At 39.0% G+C, this 15,848-nt stretch overlaps 1 pseudogene; it reads left to right on the top strand.

Annotated features, from left to right (window-relative positions):
• Positions 1–13,186: 13,186 nt before the first annotated feature.
• LOC119805310 lies at positions 13,187–14,792 on the top strand (annotated as a pseudogene).
• The last annotated feature ends 1,056 nt before the right edge of the window (positions 14,793–15,848 follow it).

The raw sequence follows: 15,848 nt of genomic DNA, 5'->3' as shown, positions 1-15,848 counted from the left end.
GATGACTGACCAGGAGGCTATCCAAGCTCTCTGACAGTGGAGGAAGTCTCTTTAAGCAGTTTGAAATATTCCTTCTTACCTCATTTCCGTAGCAAATGCTATCGGGCCTCTCCATGTTTGACAAATGATGTTCACGTTCCATCACCAAATATGCGTTTTCTAAAATGGCTGTTTAATATTTAAGGGTGGAGCTCTACCCTTCACTTGGCTTTAATTATGTACGGTCTGCTTTGATAGGATGCAGTACTAGTGATGGTTAAACAAACGGTGGAATAAATAGTATCATAATAAAGAAAAAGTAGTTTTTAGTGAATTCGTACTGCATTTATACAAAAGCAGTAAAATTTGTGAAAGAAGTTAGAGTAAATCAGCAATCATCTCTAATTGCAGTATGGTTTGTGATTTTGCTATATGAAAACATTAGCTCACAATAGCTGGCCAAAACAAAACCTAGGGACTGTTAACATGTAACCAATTTTTAACAGCAAAGAATTTTTAAAATGTACTAAAGTTTTACAAAGGTTTATGATTGAAGTTTAAACATATGTTACTTGCCAAATATTAACATATTAGAACTTTGACAGGTATCAATTTCAAGACCCTAATATAGCTCTTTCCTTTATCATATATAGTAGTATATGATAAACAATGTTATATAATTCAATGAATAAAAATTCATGTTGCTCATAGAATTTATCTGGAAACAGACTTTGGAGAATATTAATAATATAAGGTTCTGTTTATTATACTAGTTTTGTATAAAACACTTAAAGCAAAGCTGTGTTTTACTATACAGTAAAAATGCACATTTATAAAATATATTAACTTAATTATTTGTATCTTCTTAGAAAAAATTCTCACATGCCCCAGGATAGGATGATTATAAACTAACTTCTATAACGTGTACATTGCAAAGTTATTAGTATTTCATTTATTAAATTATAATAGAGCATAAAAAGTTTGCTCACTTCAGGAAAATTAACTGCTGCAGGCAATTATTTTCCCTTTTAGTTAATCTAATGGCAATACGATGAACTTTTCCTCCTTCCAATGAAGCCTAAAATTTCAAGAAAGATGACTTTTATGTGACGCCTTCCCAGACAACCCTCTTAGCCTTTGGTGATCTCCCTTTACTCTTCATTTTTTAAAGCTCTTATTCTGTACTTTTCTATGTTCTGATTAATATATCTTATCTGCATTTGAATTCCTCTGCTTGTAGTGCATGCTAGATAGGTGCTCTATCCCGAGCAACACCAACAGACCTGGAACCTGTTCCTAATCTACTCTCTTCAATTCCACCACACTGGTGGACACTGGGTAGAATCTAGAAAATAAGAGCTTAATAAAAGTCTATGAAAATGTTTTTTTTTTTTAAAAAAAAAAAGCAAGCAAAACCAAATTTCATTGCAGAATCCAGTGATCCCTAACAGCACTTGGAAACCACAATGCCACTTTATCAGGGGCTTATGACTGTTCGTGTGAAAGCTCTGGGATATGTGGTAACTCTCTGACCATATTTCCATGGAATTCTTTTCCTTTAGATCTAACAGTAATTCAAATAAAGAAGAGTCGAATTCATCAAGACCTTTCCCAAACAGAAACCACCTCTAAGTCTGAAATCTCGTGCACAACAGATAATTCACACTGAGGTAGAAAACTATTCTTCCCTGGTATTTGACTTTAAACACAAGAGTATCTCAAACACAAAAGCAATCCACACAAAGCATTTTACCTAAAACTATCACAAAACTGGCAGTGTTAAACTGCCAGATTTAAAACTGGCAGATTCACTAGCCAAAGTTACCTAATCACAAATGGCATCTACATCCTTTTTAAAGTTCCTTAGCTTAAAAGGGTTACCAAAAACTAAATTTAGCCTTCCCATCATTGAGCTTCTTTCTCCCCACTTCTTTTTAGATAAGAGACCTGAAATGGCTTAAAACTGTCAGGATGGAAGAAAGTGAAATAAAAGAACCCATCTTTTGTTGTCAGCCCACAGAAGTGCCTCACAATTAAAATTATACATCATTTCAAATTGAGCTCACTTTCGGAAAGGGTCAACAGGAACTGTAAATTTTCTCAGCCATCTACCTTTTAAAAAGCAGTTTCGCACCTCAAAATAATATTCTCGTCAAAACACCTTGTAACTTTAGAGCCTCATCTAATCATGGTATCCAGGCTCTCACTCCAGGTGTCTCATGCCAAAGTTCTTGGGAAGTGACTATTTCCGACTCTAGCCTACTTCACGAAGAACGAAAAGATCACAACCATCCATATTTTTATTAGGAGCATCTTAAGTCTCGTCAACACATTTTTAAACGCAGAAGTGAGTCATCCTGGATGAAGAGTACTTTGTAGAACGTGTTCTCCCTATTGTCAATCATCTACTATGTCTACGTCTCAAGTTTGATGGTACTTAGGCTGTCAAATAGAACATGTTACTAGTGTTGTCTTATTATCATTATTATTACGATTATTTAACATAGTATCTGCCTAGTCTAACATGCTAGGAGTCAGGAGCTAGGCATATGGTTTGCAGAAGCTGATTGCACACGAGTATAAAGAATACTGAAAATCAAGGCACCACTCAAGCTATCTGGTCAATTCTTCAGTCATGAAGCAACAGCATTGTGGAGGATGGGCTCTTGACAAGCCTGAGGTCAGGTCAGACTGTCTCCCGAGACCAAGAGTCGGAGCCACAGTTAGAGCAAGGAGAAATGGGTGAACGGGGCACTAGGAGAATCTGTCTGGAAATCAGAGACCAGGGTGCATGACTGTACTTCGAATCATCAGCATCTAAGAAACACTGTCAGGCCTTAATCACCTACACTTTTTTTTTCTGGAAGCCAGGGTCGAGATCAGAAAGTGGTGCCTTTGAGAAGGAAAACTATCTGGAAGAAATTACCCGCGAGCAGACGCAGAAAGGGTGTCGGAAGCTTCTGAATGAGAAAGCAGAGCTTCCCTGACCTGCTGGGGCCCCAGATACCCTGAGACCAGAAAACAGCTCCAGCACCTGGCGACTGCGGTGCCACTACTCACCCCTACTCTTCTAAGGTCTCGTTGTCGCCCTGCACCACACAGCCCGGCAAAGGGGAAAACTTTCCCCCTCCCCCGCCGCTGAGGGTAGGATCCACCGGCGAGAGGAGGCGGCGTCGCAGCTGTCCAAGCAGGGCCAGAAAAGCGCTGGGTGCATGAGAAGCAGCCTGGTGCTTGTGCCTCTGGCGGCCACCAACTTCACCACCATCGACTTGGAGGGCCAGGAGGAAGCAAAGGCGGCAGGCCTTCGCCCAGCGGACCGAACTCTCCCCGGATACTAGGCCTGAGCTTCTGGCAAGACCGTCTGCCCTGGTCACCTCAACAACAGGACCCCCAGGCTTAATTCCAATTTTTTGGCCCCCGCGACCACAGAACAGTGGCTGCTCCCTCTTGGGGCCACGGTCGCAGCTGCATCCTCGTGCTCCTCTTCCTCTGGCGCTGCTGCCTACACACACAACCCCGGCGCTCTTACCACCGCGGCGCCTGGATCGCCGTTTCTTAGCAACCGCGCGCATGCGCCCCACCCCGCCGGGGACCACTGGTGCGGCTGTCAGATCCTTAGACCAGTTGGTTCGCGACCTAGAAAAAGTGAACAAAACCCCACTACTTAGGTAGACCCTAATGTCAAGGTCAGAAATGGTGGAGAGAGGTCCAGGATGTTCTGAAATGGAGAGGCTTGGAGACTTATGATAAGATCCGCTACCGTATTGGCATCTGAGCTATGGGGAATGTTTTGTTTTTGTTTTAGTTTGTTTTCCTGCAGTCTTTTCTCAGACTTCTACTAGAGTGATCTTTATAAAACTCCCACCTCTCACTTGCCTCTGATTAGGAGAATGGGTTTTGGAAATACAACCAAATTTGAATTTCTGCTCTTTTCCTCGGGCTAGATAACTTAACCTCTCTAAATCTGTTTCTTCATCTGCAAAATGAGAAATATGGTACCCACTGAGTACTTACAAGGCTGAAGAGAGAAAGTATGTAAAGGGCTTAACATACATAACCCACTGTGACACAGAGTAAACACTCAGTAAAAAAGGAGCTGTTTGTCAATGGCTCATCACTGTATACAATACAAGACAAAATACACACTGGTTGAACATTCCAGCTTAACAAAGTCCTCCAAGTGTAGTCTGATTTAATTCTGATGCCAGCCTTTAGTCACCCAGCTGTAGACTGGTTTTGCAGTTCCTCAGATTGAAATATTTAAAATGACTATGTACATTTTCTATGTTCATCTGGAAAATAAATCAATGTGAACCCATGAACTAATGAGCATCCAGTGATCGCTCCCAAACTACATGAAAGTGTTAAAATGTGGATACAAAGAACTGACTTGTAAGCAGTGGCTATACACAAAACATTTTTTGTGTCATTTTCTAAGGGCTATTGATCTTATTAAAGTCAGACAAAATTTCTGAAATGTGTTATTATAAGATGAAAATGTAATTAATTCTGAACATAACACAATGTATAAACAACACATGCATATTTACAAAATGCACTCTGCTAAATGACAATGTAATAAAATATTTGAACATTTTAGAAAGTATAAAAATAGCTATGTCATATTTTAAGAACTTTTCAAAGTAACCCCAATAGCCAGGAAATATTAAGGAAAGGTGAATATTTTCACTGGGGTTTAAACACTAAATTGTATTCCTTTGGTCACATGATATATCTGCTTCTACTATACTGCTAAAGAAATAACTCCTATCAACAAACAGGCTTGTCTACACAAATAATGTGAAGAAAGAAGGCGATTTACTGAGTAAACACAAAAAAGTACATGCAGATAGGTAGCCTTCAAGGCACTGCAAATTTAAGATGAGATTCTGCATAATGTACACATTAAGTTCACTTGACATTTGAGCTAGATGTTTGCTTAACTAATTGACTTACTCTGAAAAAGATATTAAAACATCTCCGAAATGATAAAATACATATTCCAGAAAGATTGCACCTTGAGATGGGGTCCTATAGTAACTTTGAGGAAAGATATGTGTTTACATTTCAAGGGTAACTATGCTAGAGACTGGGAGTTTGTGATCCCTGGAAACCTTTATCCACATTTCAAAAGGCTGAGAAAGTATAAAGGTCCATTATATCCATTAATGAGACACTCTACAAAACTAAGAGGTAATCGTTATCTTTCTCTTTTATTCACCTTTACAATTACAAATCAATGACTTTTTTCATAGGTAAGCCCTGTGTTGACACAGTAGATGTACATAGTAGAACAGGTAGACATTATTCATAAACATATAAATTCATGCTGAATGTACAATTGTTTTGCATATTGACAGGTGAGTGTGAGATTTTCAAAACACATAAGAATTCAAAGCGGGGCAGTGGTGATGCACAAGTTTAATCCCAGCACTCGGGAGGCAGAGATAGGCAGATCTCTGGTGAGTTGTGAGTTCAAGGCCAGCCTTGTCTACAAAGTGAGTTCCAGGACAGGTTCCAAAGCTACAGAGAAACCTGACTCAAAACAGAATTCCATACAATGGAAAAAGGATGTGAAAGTAAACAATGCTGGCAGAGTAAAGCAGGGGAGTTTATTAATTACTTTTATATTGCTGTAATAAAACACCATAACCAAGACAATTTGGAGGGGGGATGAGTTTATTTTGGGAATTCTGTTCCAGGGGTTCGGAGTCTATGATGCTGGAGAAGCATGGCAGCAAGCTGCAGACATGGCTGCTGGAGGAACAAGCTGAGAGTTCACATTCTGAACCACAATCATGAAGCAGAGAAAGAGAAAAATTGGAACAGAGTCTTTAAATTCTCAAAGCTTGCCTCCAGTTGACAAACTTCCTCCAAAAAGGCTGCAGCTCCTAAATTTCCCCAAACAGCATCACCATACGTGAACAAACAGGAACATTCTCACTCAAACCACCACAGAGATTTTGACTAAAAACATATTCTGTCTATATTATGATCAGACCAGAATAATTGTGCAATAGAGTTGAGTACAGACAAGCTAGATTTGAAACAGATTGTGTAATGTCTGTGTGCCATATTAAAGATTTTGGAAAATTTTCTCTATCTGAGGGATAATTATAGTTTTAAAGAAAAAAAAATCATGCTACTCATTTTAAAATGGCAAAGAAGCAACAACAAAAGAGAATTTATTCAAAAAGCCCTGCTTCTGTGAAAGATTCCAGTCGGGCAGAGAAAATGGGCTCACTTCATCATAGACAAAGGGGTATATATAACCAAGAAGCAAGGTGGAGGTGAGTGGAAGGAAAGCGTCCTCAAATATTTAGCCCCCTTTCACATTGGCATTGACTACATCCAGCTAAATCGCCCAGCCGGGTTCCTGATGATTGTCTCATCCAGCCCCTCAAAATTCTTACCTTAGTCATTCCCCTTTCTTTAGAGATGCAATATTATGAAAAATATCTCTTACATTATAAAAGACTGGAACTTCTGCTGGACCTCACAGCCAAAGTTAATAATACACCTTAAATGTTACTTAAGAGTTAAAACTGATAGTCTACTGTGTACTCAAACTGTTTAACTTGCCTTTAAGAGAACAATGTAACATCTTTACTTGCCTTAGAAGTCCATGTAATCTCGATTTACAACCTAAGATAATGTATAACTACAGTCTGAAGTTATGTACTCTTCCGTGCCCCTGGCCCAAAGTAATGTAGATATATCTTTTTCTGAAAGCAAAAATAGAGAAGTTGAAAGCAATTTCCTAAATTTACCATAAAGGTTGAGAACAACCATTTATGAATATTGGTCAATAAACAAGGATGTTTATTGTCTGTGTTATTTGGGAATCAGTGGGATCCAGTGACTTAATCCCTTGTAAAACTCTGTGGAAGAGTTCTGCAATATATCTCATTATTTTCCCATATGATACTTTGCATGCTGTTCAATAAAGACATAGGGAAGTCCTTTGTTAGGTACATACACCACTCATAAAAACATATGCATACAGCTCATACAACAGTCACAGAGACACCCTATGTAGACACACACAGGGACAGAGGCATGGGAACAAACAGATTCACAAGATAGCTTTCTGACAGGCAGAGATTCATAGTCATACAACAGACAGAGGCCAGAAAACACATGGATCATGAAGTAGAGAATTCAGCTCTGGATTTGCTCTTGGTTAAATGACTCCAAGAGGAGTGCTTTTACTTCTTTCCTTAATGTGACAACAGTACATTATTGGTGACGCACAATCACTAATGTGTATAATCCATGCACTTTTTCTCCACAATATTTTACATCTCTTCGTCTCAACCCAACCATTTTCCTAGCTTATAAATATGCTCAATGCAAGTATTTTCTTGAAAGATGCATTCCCCCTTTGTCCTGGATAATGCTTTAGTCTCCTGCAAGTATCTGCTGCTACCTTACCAACTTTTCTCCTTACCTAGGGATCCAGAGTAGTTCTATGTAGATCTATCTGCCTGTTAGATAGTCTCAACTTTCTGTACACAGTCATTCAAATTAAATTAGATCAAGTTTAACACAAACTTTTCATCTCTTCATAATAATATGCTCTTTTGCCTGAGCAATATAGCAAGACCCTGTCTCAAAGCATGAAAAAGATTAAGGCCTATATAATCGTCCGAATATCCTGAGAGAGTAGGAATAAACAAGGTAGAAGAAAGAAAGGGACAAGATTACCCTGCATAATAATTCAAAGGGAAAATGTTTCTAATTATAGGGGCAATCTAGATAGACGAGGACTAGAAAAAGCGATGAGAGCAGGAGAAAAATGAGGAGAAATCATAAGGTTCATGCTGAGTTTTCTCCATTACTTCCAAATCTTTAACAAAATTTAGAATGTGTGCAAATATGGTTGTAAATAGATTCCTTAGAAAAATGTAGACAACACATGTAGACAAAAATTCAACCACCATGGAATAGTAAAAGTTAAAATCTATTATTTCAACACTGTTAATCTCTTAATCATATCCCAGAGTTTGTGACCATGTTCATATATTTTCTATTTATATTTGAATATAATATTTCATCAGCTTTGTCCTCCATCACTGATATCTCTTTGGCTTGTTCTACTGTTGGCACTTATCATTGTGGTTATGTGTGATTCATGAAGGTTTTCAATTCCAATGTTTCTGGGTTTTATTTTTTCAGTACCTCAATTTTTGAGCTCAGTTTTTCAGGGCTGGTGCTTAGCTCATCCTTTTTATTTTTACTTTTAATTTTTACTTTATCCTCTCTAATGATCATAAAACAGAAAATGACAAAGTACTATATAATGTGCTATGAAGTTTCAAATGACTTAGGGTATAGAAATAGTAAATAAATAAGTTAATGGAAGGAGACAGGGAAAGGGAAAGAACAGAGAATATACACAGTTAAAACAAAGGAAAAACTAAGAGAAAGAGTAGAAAAGGATGTTGCAGAGAGGGGAACAAAACAGTGAAACATTAGGGGGCCAAGACAAAATGGAAAAAAGTGTTTGCAAATTGTGCAAAATGGCTAAAACACAATTAGGCAAAAGTAAGAAAAGGAATTAAAGAAAGGTGTGAAATTATTAAAAATGAAGTCAAAATAGTAAATACATATAAATTGGGAAGGAAGAAAAATGGAATATTGCCCAAGAATGAAAAAAATGTGTAACCAAAATTATACATATATATGAAGGAATATGTGACTATAGCAAACATTCTTAAAAGAAAAATTTAAATACAATGAAATAAAAATCTGTTAAACATGCAAAGGAGTGAAGAATTACAGGTAACTTTAAAAAGATAATGTGCTGGAGCAGCTTCTTTGTGGGTCCTCAAAAATTGAAGATGGAGCCTGGAGAGATGACTCAGCAGTTAAGAGTACAGGTTGAGCTTCCAGAGGACGTTCAATTCCCAGCACCCACATGGCACCTCACAACAATGGTAACTTTAATATCCCATGGTGAGCAAACATATATGCAGGCAAAACAGTCGTATACTTAAAGATTATAAAAAATAACGAATATTACCCATTCTACTCATGAGGATGGGATCAATTGTATTCGTAGACTTTTGCATGCTCTGTGTTTTATGCTCTTTTGAGTTTACATTGGACAAGTACATCACATCTGCCAGCTGTTTTTACCATAATTATTTTCCTTTGTGTACCGGGGCCTCTACTGGCCACACTTAATATTTGCATTGTATGTTGTGAACTCCCATGACTTTCCAGATGGTACTCCCATTCTTAGCTGAAAGATGGCTCCCAGATACAATGAACGTGTGAGAAGCAACACGGTAATCAGATGGGTACAGACAGAGAACCTGTCTACATACTTCCAAGACATCCTGAGTATTAATCATCCTATTGGGAGGATGAAGCTGTGGGTACCATGCACATTTCTGGAATTTCAAAACCCTTGAGCTCTGCGGTAATGAAAAACAGATAGGTAACTCCAGATTTGATTCACATTGGCTTCAGGCTCAGAGCTATCAAACTCCAGTTGACAGGTTGATAAGATCTGTCTATATACATGGAAAGTAGGGTTACCTCTCCCTAACACTTCTTAGCTGAATAAAACCTGTCACCTACATTTGGCTAGTCTACATTAGTTGCTCTTGCTATGCACAGCTACCTCTTGGAGATTTTCCTCACCTGACGAGTGTGGCATGCCAAACTAAGGCTTCCTCTCTGGGCCTTTGCTCTCCCAAGGGTTATGGCACACCAAGATAAGGCTTCTTCACCTGCACATCTTTCCTGATTTCAGACCTCCGAGGTACTGCAGATTTTTGTTTTGTTGTTGTTGTTTGGGTTATTTTGTTTTGTTTTGTTCTGTTTTTGTTTGTTTGTTTGGGTTTTTTGGTTTTGTTTTTTAAGACAGAGTTTCTCAGTAGCTACAGAGCCTGTCCTGGAGCTAACTCTGCAGCCCAGGCTGGTCTCGAACTCACAGAGACCTGCTGACCTTTGCCTCCCAAGTGCTGGGATTAAAGGCGTGCGCCACCCCACCAACGCCCAGCGACGAGGTTTTTTTTGTTGTTTGTTTGTTTGATTGATTGTTTTTTGTTTGTTTTGTTTTGTTTTTGTTTTTTGAGACAGGATTTCTCTGTAGCTTTGAACTCTCTGTAGACCAGGTTGGTCTTGCACTCACAGAGATCCGCCTGCCTCTGCCTCTTGAGTGCTGGGATTAAAGGCGTGCGCCACCATCATCCATGGTACTGCAGTTTTTAACAATAGGCTCTCTCTCAAGACAGTGCCCAGCTGCTGCCCTCTAAGTCATATAATGTGACAAGTGGTGCAACTCACCAATGGTGCCCTGTCCTCTAAAGGAATCCTTGTTTCATCAAAACCTACAGGGATGATAGGGTTGTGAGCCTATCCTGACGGTGGGACTGCCCAACTTTGTTATAGCTTATCTCTTAGAAGTGCCTTCTGGCTTCCTTCTCTATATCAGAGAACTGTTCAGTTAAGCCTGTGTTGATTTTACTTCTGTGCATCATCATCATTTTTTCCTACTCATTTGCAATCCTCCTTCACGCCCCCACCACCATGGAGTTCTGAAGCTCTTTCCCTATTTCTCTCTTTGGGGATGTAATATTTTTTTTGGTCTAACTGTTCTTTCCCAGCTCACACCAAGGCAGCCGCTAGTCTGCCATCTTACCCAGAAATTCACAAGTTCAAGGTCTCTGAGATGTAAGACTAGTTCTGCTGACGCCTTCATTATGTTTTGCTTATTCTTGCCAGGTGACAACAGAATCAATGTATACTAGGCCAGCATCTTATTGATGACTGCATTTCAACATTTTTGGATGTCTTGAATTTAGCAGATATTATATATAATAACTTGTTAAAATGGATCAAACTGACCTGCCCTATTCTGTAATCCTCATTATATATAGATTAAATCACTTAGTAAATTGCACCTCCCATTAAGAGTGCATGTGAGTCACCTTTTTCTTAAATAATACGTTTAAAAAGGATTATCTTTATAAACCCTGCCTTCATGAAAAGGGATACACCACTAGATAATCTGGGTCCTATTTCTAGTGTTTTCTAGAATGTAGGACCTGAATTCTTGCCATCTTTTTTTTCCTTTAGGACAATATGAAAATGAATTTTCATTTGCACTAAAATATTAATTGATAGCAGAGGAAGGCAGCACAGACACATGTGACAGAGAGAAACCATATGGAGATTTTAATCTGCTGACAATTATCCACAAAGTAGATACCCAAGCATATAATCAAGAGTTGGCAATGTATAGCCATTATTCACAATTAGAAACTGTTTAAGTCATTCATTTATTCTAACAAGTATAAAAACAGACTAAAATAATAAGCTGTATCATACATTGAAAATGATAATCTTTATAAAATTAAATTATAACATTTACTCAATAATTTTATGCAACTTGCACGCTGTAATTCCTTTATTATAAATTCAGTTCACTTTTCTTGGTAAGAATAGAACTAACAGTAATTGAATGCCTACTATGTGTTATATACACAAAGACTATGCCAGTATCTCATTACACCCAGAACTCTTACCAGTTTCTTTTTATAGATTATGGAGCTGAGCTCTAGAGATACAAGATTATTTTCCCTGCATTTTAACCAGAAAATACATATGTGAATGTTTAGATTCAATTTTGTTTGGTGAAACAACTGTTTCTAGACTCTTTCAGAGTTTCTGATGCAATATGTATAGAATGGAGTTGAGAGTTTGTATTTTACCAGTGTTAGATCATGCTAACATTTCTGCTCTGACAATGATATTACCAAAACTATTGCTTCCTGGAATCTAAGTATGAAAAACCTTAAGCCATTTCATGTTGGGCATTCTAACCAGGGGGAAAAGGCTCATTGTTGTGCCACAGATGAATTATAGCTGATTGGTGTCCTGAGAATGGTTGGGTAGAACCTGCATAAACTGTTCATTTTGGTTCATAATAGTCTTGTTATATATTTCTAGTGTGTACTATATAAATGTTATTTCATATGAGTGACAAGCACTGGTCTGGTTCATCTGGTCATTTGATGTCTGAAGTTTTACCACGAAAACTATCTAACAGAGGTTTACATGGTTTCTGCATTAATGCCTCCAGAGCTGGGGAGCTCATTCACCTGGGAAAGATTCAGTCTTATTTTTAGACTGCTTTAACCTGAATATTAGAAAACTCTTCCTCTGGAGTTGGAGGAAGGGAGTGTAGAAGAGAAAATACCTAAATTATAGCTTGTCAGTTTAAATTGCAGAAAGTTTACGTGATTTTTTCAGCATGTCCATCATTTACTTCAGAAACGTTATTTTTAGTGCTTAACAAATTATCCCTGAAATCTAACAACTGAAAACAGATCACATTGGTTATTTCACAATTTATCTGGGTCAGTTTAGTCCCTCTGCTTCTGTAACTCTTTTAGGCACTTGCATGTCTTCTTGTATTGGTTGGGCTATACACATGGTGAGGCTTAATTTTTCAAACTTCTACTTCCAAGTCCATACTGCTGTTAGCATGATTCAAGGGCTTAAAAAAACGCTTGACTGGGCTGTTTCAGTTCCTTGCATATTATTAAGCAAAGGCTGCCCTCTGTTCTTTGCCAAATGAACCCAATCTGAAATTAATTTTACTTAAGTCTAAGAACTAGAAAGTGACTAGAGAGACTCTAGGTGTAAAAGGAAATCGTGATCTTTGGTGACCTCATTTTAGCCATGATTTCCCATGACTTTCACCAAATTCTTAGAAGCAAGCTATTAAGTCTAATCAAGATTCAATTGGATGTGATTACACAAAGAAATGAATACCAGCAAGCAGGTTAGCCTAGCTACGAGCCTGGCTCCTCTGATAGATTTTTTAAGTTCTCCCTGGCATATCCTCAAAGAGGTAGGCTTTCAATGCCTTGGATTAAAGTGTACAAAGACTAAGCTACATGGTATAGCCTAAGATGACAGGCAGCAGACATTTTAGCTTCTAAGACAGTATCTGTTTTTCTATTTTTTCCTTGCTAGCAGATATTTGATTTTATTCAGAGCAGTGATACAGCCAGCTCAGTGTCCATGCTCCCTTTGCAGAGGATAAATAAGAAGTAGGAGTAAGTCAAGTAATTCAAGACTGGGAGGGTGAAGAACAAGGAGTATGGTTTTGAGAAAGTCAACTTGTCTGTTAAGAAACAGAATTGTCAGTGGCTGGGTCTGTGGCTGGCGACCCCGGCCCCCAGAAAGCTACCATTCTCCACTGGCAGCCTGCCACCACCAGCCTCGAGATGTGTTTCTTGTTTAGTGACAGGTACAAGTTCCAGATATGGCGTCAGCTGTGGCTGTGGCTTGCAGAGGCAGAGCAAGACATTGGGTTTGTCTATCACAGATAAACAGATACAGGAGATGAAGTTAAACCTGAACAATTTTGACTTCCAGAAGACAGCTGAAGAGAAACATCTGCGGCACCGTGTGATGGCTCACATTCGGCCACTGCTGTCTGAGAGCTGCGGGCATCACGCATCTCAGTGCCACCTCAGTGCCACATGGGAGACAATTCAGAACTGATTATTCTGAGAAGTACATTGATTTGATTTTGCCAAAACTTTCTAGTATGATCTGGCGGCTTGATTACTTTGCTAAGGAACATGCTGATCTGCTCACCTAGGGTGTCACATAATTCAGCCTGCTCAGTCTACCATGGATGGGAAATGCTGCTGTCTTGGATTTAAGATCTCTGCATGGATCTCCAGGATTTGAAGTGTATCTGTGATAAGCTGCATTTCTGGAGGGTGAAGGACACCGCTGGCACTCAGGCCAACTTTCTGCAGCTCTTTGAGGGAGATCACTGGAAGGCGGAATAGCTGGTTATGGAAAAGGAATTTTCACTGAGGAGATGGCTTAGTGGTTAAGAGCACTGACTGGCCTTCCAGAGGACCTGCGTTCAATTCCCAGCACCCACATGGCAGTTCACAAGTGTCTGTAACTACAGGATCCAACACTTTCTCACAGACATACACACAGGCAAAAACAACAATAAGATGAAAATAAATAAATTTTATTATATATTATATTATATTATTATATTATATATTATATTATATTATATATTTATAACTTTCACTATCACAGTACAGGCCCCTACATGAAAAGTGTGCATCTCAACACCATCTATGCTGGCTAGCTTAGGGCCATCGGTACACAGTACAAACACAGATTTGTATTGGCATAAACCTCCTGGTGAACCTGAAGATGGAGGAGCCTTTGGAGAAATAGCAGATTGGCTTAAGTTTGATGCCATACAAGTAGAACCCTGGCCTGTCACCTGACGGACCTTATCATGGACCCACTACAGACAGTTTCTGTGCAGTGGTTTGAATGCAAACTGGATAATAGCGCAATCAATGGATCTGTGTGGCAGAAGCATTTCTCACTGCAGATACCCTAAATATCCGAGATACTAAATGCCTTACAGAACATTTCTGAAGGATTGGTGGTGTGCCCCAAAGTAATTGAACAGCACGTTTGGCAAGAGCTGCCTTTCTTGGCTACAGAGAACATCATTATGGCTATGACCAAAGCTGGGAGCAACCAACAGGACCACCAGGAGAAAATGAGAGTGCTTTCCAGAAGACAGCTGCCATGGTTAAGCAGGAAGGAGCCTCCTAGGGTGGATTTGGGCAGATACCTACTTCAACCCCATTCACTCTGAGTTGGAACATTTGTTGGACTCCTCTTCTTTCACTGGCCAAGCACCCCAGCAGGTCCACAGATTCATAGACAAGGAACTGTATCCTCTGCTCAAGCCCTATGGAAATGTAATGGAGGTGAAAGCAGAGCTGTGTCTGTAGAGTAAAAAAGAAGTAAGGAAAGCCGGGCGGTGGTGGCGCACGCCTTTAATCCCAGCACTCGGGAGGCAGAGACAGGCGGATCTCTGTGAGTTCGAGGCCAGCCTGGTCTACAAGAGCTAGTTCCAGGACAGGCTCTAAAAAAGCTGCAGAGAAACCCTGTCTCGAAAAACCAAAAAAAAAAAAAAAGAAGTAAGGAAAAACCATTGAGAGTTTGCTAATTATGTTGCTGAGGATTTTTTTTTTTAAGGAAAAGGAGTAGAATTATGGAGCAGATATTTCAAGAGAAGTTAAGGTATTATGTAATATAAGAAAGTCGGTTAAAGAAATCAAATGGTTTAGAGTCCATTAATGCATAATTAAGTATTTATTTGTTTATTTATTTTGGTTTTTCAAGACAGGGTTTTCTCTGTAGCTTTGGAGCCTATCTTGGAACTAGTTCTTGTAGCCAGGTTAGCCTTGAACTCACAGAGATCTGCCTGCCTTTATCTCCCAAGTGCTGGGATTACAGGTGTATGCAACCACTGCCTGGCTAAATTCTTAAAATTGGCAAACATGGGTCTCTATCATTATAATAGCTATAGTTTTATTTGAATCAATAGCTTTCTTTTTAAAATAATGTAATATTTTATCAATTCTTTGAGAATTTCATGCAATGTCTCTTGATCATATTCACCCCTACTCCTCCCCACAACTCCACTTCCATCCCTCTTCTGTCCCACTCCGTGCAATTTGATTCTTTCTTTTAATTTTAGAAGAGAGTATCTCACTGTCTATAATGATGCCCTCGTCCTATAATCCTTACAGTCTTTCAGCTTCAAAGTCTCCAATCTTCCACGAGCCTTATGTGTAGAGTTTGTGTTGTCGATGTATCAGTTGGGACTGGACACCCCACGGTCAGTTGTTCTCTGCATCTGAGCAGTTGTGGAATTTTGTGATTATCCCTGTCTACTATCAAGAAAGAAGCTTCTTTGCTAATGTGAGAGTGTCATTGATCTGTACATATGGAAACATGAATTTAGAATATGTTTAAGAATTATTCTGGTTTAGGAAAGTGAC

This window comes from Arvicola amphibius, chromosome X (assembly GCF_903992535.2).
Source record: "Arvicola amphibius chromosome X, mArvAmp1.2, whole genome shotgun sequence".
Lineage (NCBI taxonomy): Eukaryota > Metazoa > Chordata > Mammalia > Rodentia > Cricetidae > Arvicola > Arvicola amphibius.
This window is presented reverse-complemented; position numbering and strand designations above follow the sequence as displayed.